This window comes from Harpia harpyja, chromosome W (genome assembly GCF_026419915.1).
Source record: "Harpia harpyja isolate bHarHar1 chromosome W, bHarHar1 primary haplotype, whole genome shotgun sequence".
Lineage (NCBI taxonomy): Eukaryota > Metazoa > Chordata > Aves > Accipitriformes > Accipitridae > Harpia > Harpia harpyja.
This window is the reverse complement of record NC_068968.1, coordinates 4,036,884-4,043,450: the sequence shown is the minus strand read 5'-3', so window position 1 is coordinate 4,043,450 and position 6,567 is coordinate 4,036,884.

Genomic DNA, 6,567 nt, shown 5'->3' with positions numbered 1-6,567 from the left:
GGATCACGGGGTGGAGTTGGAATGGTACTACACTATGCCCTGAAATTCCATGGGGGCGACTGTGGATGGTACCCAAGGGAACACCAATAGAGCATTCTAGAACTGAGTTTACAACTATCAACCTTAGCCAATGTTACATCTGACAGTTTGGGACTCTTGAACGATCGGTTACAACATACCGGTAAAATGACTATCCAAAATTGAACCGTATTGGATTTGATGCTACTGAAAGAGAAGGGTGTATGTGGAGTTTTGAACCTATTGATGGATGACTGCTGTGTTCACTCCAAATGTGTCAATGTAGCTTCAAGATCAAATCAACAAAAGAAAGTGGCAAGAAACCCAGAGGCAATTGCTTCTGCACCAGGGACTAATTGGCTGGGAAAGGTTTTGATATGTTGTTGTGGTTTAACCCCAGCCAGCAACTAAACACCACGCAGCCACTCACTCACTCCCCCCCACCCAGTGGGATGGGGGAGAAAATCGGGAAAAGAAACAAAACCCGTGGGTTGAGATAAGAACGGTTTAATAGAACAGAAAAGAAGAAACTAATAATGATAATGATAACACTAATAAAATGACAACAGTAATAATGAAAGGATTGGAATGTACAAATGATGCGCAGTGCAATTGCTCACCACCCGCCGACCGACACCCAGCCAGTCCCCCGAGGGGCGATTCCCTGCCCCCAGTTCCCCGTTCCTATACTAGATGGGACGTCACATGGTATGGAATACCCCTTTGGCCACTTTGGGTCAGCTGTCCTGGCTGTGTCCTGTGCCAACTTCTTGTGCCCCTCCAGCTTTCTCGCTGGCTGGGCATGAGAAGCTGAAAAATCCTTGACTTTAGTCTAAACACTACTGAGCAACAACTGAACACATCAGTGTTATCAACATTCTTCGCATACTGAACTCAAAACATAGCACTGTACCAGCTACTAGGAAGACAGTTAACTCTATCCCAGCTGAAACCAGGACATATGTTCACATTTTCTTTGACGGGGTGGATGATCAGCCTTCTCTAATCTTTAATAATGCTTGTAGTTATGATAACTGTAATCTGTATTGCAATAAGTTCTATCAAATGCTTGGTAGTGAAGTCTGTACTAACGGTATAGTATAGTCCCTTAAAACCTGTTCGTGTGCTGGATATTCCTGTGTCAGATATTCCACTTTAATTGTAGACCGGAATGGAATGATGACCCACAATGAGCGTCAAATTCACCAGACTGCGCTCCCTTTTAACTTTGGAGGCAAGAGGTGACTGTACCACCGCTCCAAGGAAACCAGTTGAATCGTGACCGTAGTCACAGGGTGGATTGTGTGGCAGTACACTCCCCCCAGCAGGAAACAAAACTTCTCCAGGCAGGGAGAAGAGAAAAAGAAACCCAAAACCCTAGAGGCCGCAGGTTGAAAATTGAACTGACCAATCGAGATGCACCAGGTACGCTGAGGTGACCTTCTTGGCTATGGTGGTTTCAGCCCAGCCCAGCTGGTAACAAAGGACCATGCAGCTGCACGCTCACTCCTCCCGCCCCCCTCTGGTGGGATGGGGAGGAGAATCAGAAAGGAGAAAAGGAAAAAAAGAACCAGAACCTCAAGGGTTGAGATAAGGACAATTTAATGGGACAACACAAAAAGAGAAGTTACAACAACAACAACAATGGTACTAATAAAAGAATATACAAAGCGAGTGATGCACAGTGCAACCGCTCACCACCCGGAACCCAATGCTCTGCCACTTCCCCCACCGAAAGCCGAGAGAGCACCCCCAGCCCGCTCCCCAGTTATATACTGAGCATGATGGCACATGGTATGGAATAGCTCCTTGGCTAGTTCAGGTTGGCTGTGCCCCCTCCCAGCTTCCTGTGAAAATTAACTCTATCCCAGCTGAACCCAGGACATTATCCACCCCTTATTCTATACCATCCACACCATGCCCAGTTCCTACATTTTCCAATTAATCACCACCACTTTCCTTGTCTCATATACATGTATATATGTATATGGACACTTACACACACACACACAAATAGCATTCCCTTAGTCGATGGGCCATCCCTCTACTGTGTCCATCAATTTTATTTAGTCCATGACTTTGGGGCTCCATCTGTTGTAACAGTCCTTCAGGATAGAAGAGATGGTGTGAGGTGTTGGATTGTTGCATGCTGCCTCCGGAGCTTGCGGCTGGTACATTTGGTGCAACCCACGCCCTTGGTCTGCAGGTCAAAGATGTTGATCTTGAGGAAATCGCTGGGCACCAGTTCAAGTTCCATCACTGTTGCACTTGGCTCGGTTTCAAAGTCCATCCTTCAGTCATTTGGGTAATTCTTACTGTAATACCCTTGATATGGCATATAGACACTATAGATACAATGACATACATTGGCAGGTTATTTAGCAGTTAACATCATACAGCCTAATTCACTGGCTATTCTCTCCCAAAATCAAATCTCCCTGAGGTACACATCGAACTTCCCCATCCTTCTGCATCACCCACCAAGTGCACCCAGGTCCTTGAGCAAAAGCAATCCCACGAATGGGTTTGTCTCTGCTTGAGGCAGGACTAACCCAGACTATCTTCCCTAACATACTCTTCATGCGCACTACAGGGACTTTAACCCCTTCTACAGTATGTGGAAGTCTTGGTTGGGCGGGGCCAGCCCGATTGGCAGATCCTCTAGTATTAACTAACCAGGTGGCTTTTGCTAAATGTGTATCCCAATGTTTGAAGGTTCCACCCCCCATTGCTCTCAATGTAGTTTTCAACAGTCCATTGTATCGGTTGATTTTTCCGGAGGCTGGTGCGTGACAGGGGATGTGATACACCCACTCAATGCCATGTTCTTTGGCCCAGGTGTCTATGAGGTTGTTTTGGAAATGAGTCCCGTTGTCCGACTCGATTCTTTCTGGGGTGCCGTGTCACCATAAAACTTTCTCTTCAAGGCCCAGGATAGTGTTCTGGGCAGTGGTGTGGGACACAGGATATGTTTCCAGCCATCCAGTGGTTGTTTCTACCATTGTAAGCACATGGCACTTGCCTGGGCGGGTTTGTGGGAGTGTGATATAGTCATTCTGCCAGGCCTCCCCATATTTATATTTCAGCCATTGCCCTCCATACCACAGGGGTTTTAGCCGCTTGGCTTGCTTAATTGCAGCACATGTTTCACATTCATGGATAACTTGTGCAATAGAGTCCATGGTCAAGTCCACCCCTCGATCACGAGCCCATCTATGTGTTGCATCTCTTCCCTGATGGCCTGAGGTATCATGGGCTCACAGAGCCATAAATAGCTCACCACTATCTTGCCAGACCAGGTCCACCTGAGACACTTCAATCTTGGCAGCCTGATCTGCCTGCTGGTTGTTTTGATGTTCTTCAGTGGCCCGACTCGTGGGTACATCAGCATCTACATGACGTACTTTTACAACCAGATTCTCTAGCAGAACAGCAATATCTTGCCACAGTGCGGCAGCCCAAATGGGTTTACCTCTGCGCTGCCAGTTGCTCTGCTTCCATTGCTGTAGCCACCCCCACAGGGCATTTGCCACCATCCATGAGTCAGTATAGAGATAGAGCACTGGCCACTTCTCTCTTTCAGCAATGTCTAACGCTAGCTGGATGGCTTTCACCTCTGAAAACTGACTCGATTCACCTTCTCCTTCAGCAGTTTCTGCGACTTGTCATGTAGGACTCCATACAGCAGCCTTCCACCTCTGATGCTTTCCCACAGTGCGACAGGATCTGTCAGTGAACAGGGCATATTGCCTCTCATTTTCTGACAGTTTATTATACAGTGGGGCCTCTTCAGCACGCGTCACCTCCTCCTCTGGCGACATACCAAAATCTTTGCCTTCTGGCCAGTCCATAATCACTTCCAATATTCCTGGGCGACTGGGGTTTCCTATGCGAGCCCGTTGTGTGATCAGCGCGGCCCACTTATTCCACGTGGCATCAGTTGCATGATGTGTAGAGGAGAATTTCCCTTTGAACATCCAGCCCAGCACTGGCAGTCGGGGTGCTAAGAGGAGCTGTGTTTCAGTACCAACCACTTCTGAGGCAGCTCAAACTCCTTCATATGCTGCCAAAATCTCTTTTTCAGTTGGAGTATAGCGGGCCTCGGATCCTCTGTATCCCCGACTCCAAAACCCCAGGGGTCTCCCCAGGTGCTTTCTGCCAGAGGCTCCAGGTAGGGACATTCTGCAGTATAGAGCACATTTTTAACATCCTTTCCTGCCAGACTAGCCCAAGGGCTACTGCATGAACAATCTCCCATTTAATTTGTTCAAAGGCTTGTCATTGTTCAGGGCCCCATTTAAAATCATTCTTCTTCCGGGTCACTTGATAGAGAGGGCTTACGATCAGAGTGTAATTTGGAATATGCATTCTCCAAAAACCCACAACACCTAAGAAAGCCTGTGTTTCCTTTTTATTAGTCAGTGGAGACATAGCTGCTATTTTGTTGATCACATCCATAGGGATCTGACGACGTCCATCTTGCCATTTTATTCCTAAAAACTGGATCTCCTGTGCAGGTCCCTTGACCTTACTTTCTTTTATGGCAAAACCGGCTTTCAGAAGGATTTCGATTATTTTCTTCCCCTTCTCAAAGACTTCTTCTGCTGTGTCGCCCCATACGATGATGTCATCAATGTATTGCAGGTGTTCCGGAGCTTCACCTTTTTGCAGTGCAGCCTGGATCAGTCCATGGCAAATGGTGGGGCTGTGTTTCCACCCCTGGGGCAGTCGGTTCCAGGTGTACTGGACGCCCATCCAAGTGAAAGCAAACTGTGGCCTGCACTCTGCTGCCAAAGGAATGGAGAAAAATGCATTAGCAATGTCAATTGTGGCATACCACTTAGCTGCCTTTGACTCTAGTTCGTATTGAAGTTCTAGCATATCCAGCACGGCAGCACTCAGCAGCAGTGTGAATTCATTCAGGCCACGATAGTCTACTGTTAGTCTCCACTCCCCATTAGACTTTTGCACTGGCCATATGGGACTATTAAAGGGTGAGTGAGTCTTGCTGATCACTCCTTGGCTCTCCAATCTGCAAATCAGCTTATGGATGGGGATCAGGGAGTCTCGGTTGGTGCGATATTGCCGCCGGTGCACCATCGTGGTAGCAATTGGCACCTGTTGTTCTTCAACCTTCAGCAACCCCACAACCGATGGTCTTGTGAGAGACCAGGCAGGATAGGCAGCTGTTCAATCTCCTCCGTCTCCAAGGCAGCTATACCAAAGGCCCAACGGTACTCTTTTGGGTCCTTGAAATACCCCCTCCTGAGATAATCTATACCAAGGATGCACGGGGCCTCTGGGCCACTTGCAATGGGGTGTTTATGCCACTCATTCCCGGTTAGACTCATTTCAGCTTCCAATACGGTTAGCTCTTGGGATCCCCCTGTCACACCAGAGATACAGATGGGTTCTGCCTCTTTATAACTTGATGGCATTAGGGTGCATTGTGCAGCAGTGTCTACTAGAGCCTTATATTCCTGTGGGTCGGACGTGCCAGGCCATCGAATCCACACTGTCCAGTAGACTCGGTTGTCCCTTTCCTCCACCTGGCTGGAGGCAGGGCCCCTCTAATCCTGGTTAGAGTATCCGTTACTCACTATTCGCACACGTGAATCAGAAGTCCATTCAAGAGGATCAGAAATGAGATCAGCCCTTCTACTCTGTCTGGGGGACTGCTCACGGGAAACTGGAGTGGCATTTTTCCAAGAAGAATCCTCTTTTCTGGTTGCTTTTTCTCGCAACTCCTGTACCTGTGCATCCAGGACTGAGGTAGGTTTTCCATCCCAATTCCTCATGTCCTCTCCATGGTCACACAGGTAAAACCACAGGTTAGCCCGTCATGTGTACTTTCTCTCTCCTCTCTCTTGGGCAGAGGAGTGCTTACTCCCAATAGCTGCGATGTGGGCCTGTACAGGTGGGGAGGAGGACATATCCACTTTGAATTGCTGGAACTCTCGGGACAATTCCTCTACAGCTGAGACACAGGCCTATAGGGAGGAAGAGAGACTTCCTTCGTATTGCCGGAGTTGGACAGCCAATTCATCCACCATTTGTCCATTGCCTTCTTTCCAGGACATTACTGCCAATGAGTTGGCATAGGTTGGTGGTGCACTTCGTAGAAACTTCCGCCACATCGGTTGTGTGCATTGGACTTCATCTGGATCTGTGGGTGACTGCCCATTTTCTGGATCATTATAAATCACCTCCAGCACGGCTAATTCCCTCAGGTACTGGATACCTCTCTCCATGGTGGTCCACTTGCCTTGGTGACATGTAACTTCTTCCTTGAAGGGGTATCTTTCCTTTACACCTAACAGAAGTTGCCTCCAGAGGCTGAGGACTTGTGTTTTTCTCCCAATCGCCTTGTCGATGCCCCCTTCCCTAGACAGAGATCCCAACTGCTTGGCTTCCTTACCCTCTAATTCCACACTACTAGCCCCATTATCCCAGCATCGGAGCAGCCAGGTAACAATGTGCTCACCTGGGTGGCAGCTAAAATCTTTTCGCATGTCACGCAACTCACTCAGGGATAGAGATTGGGGAATT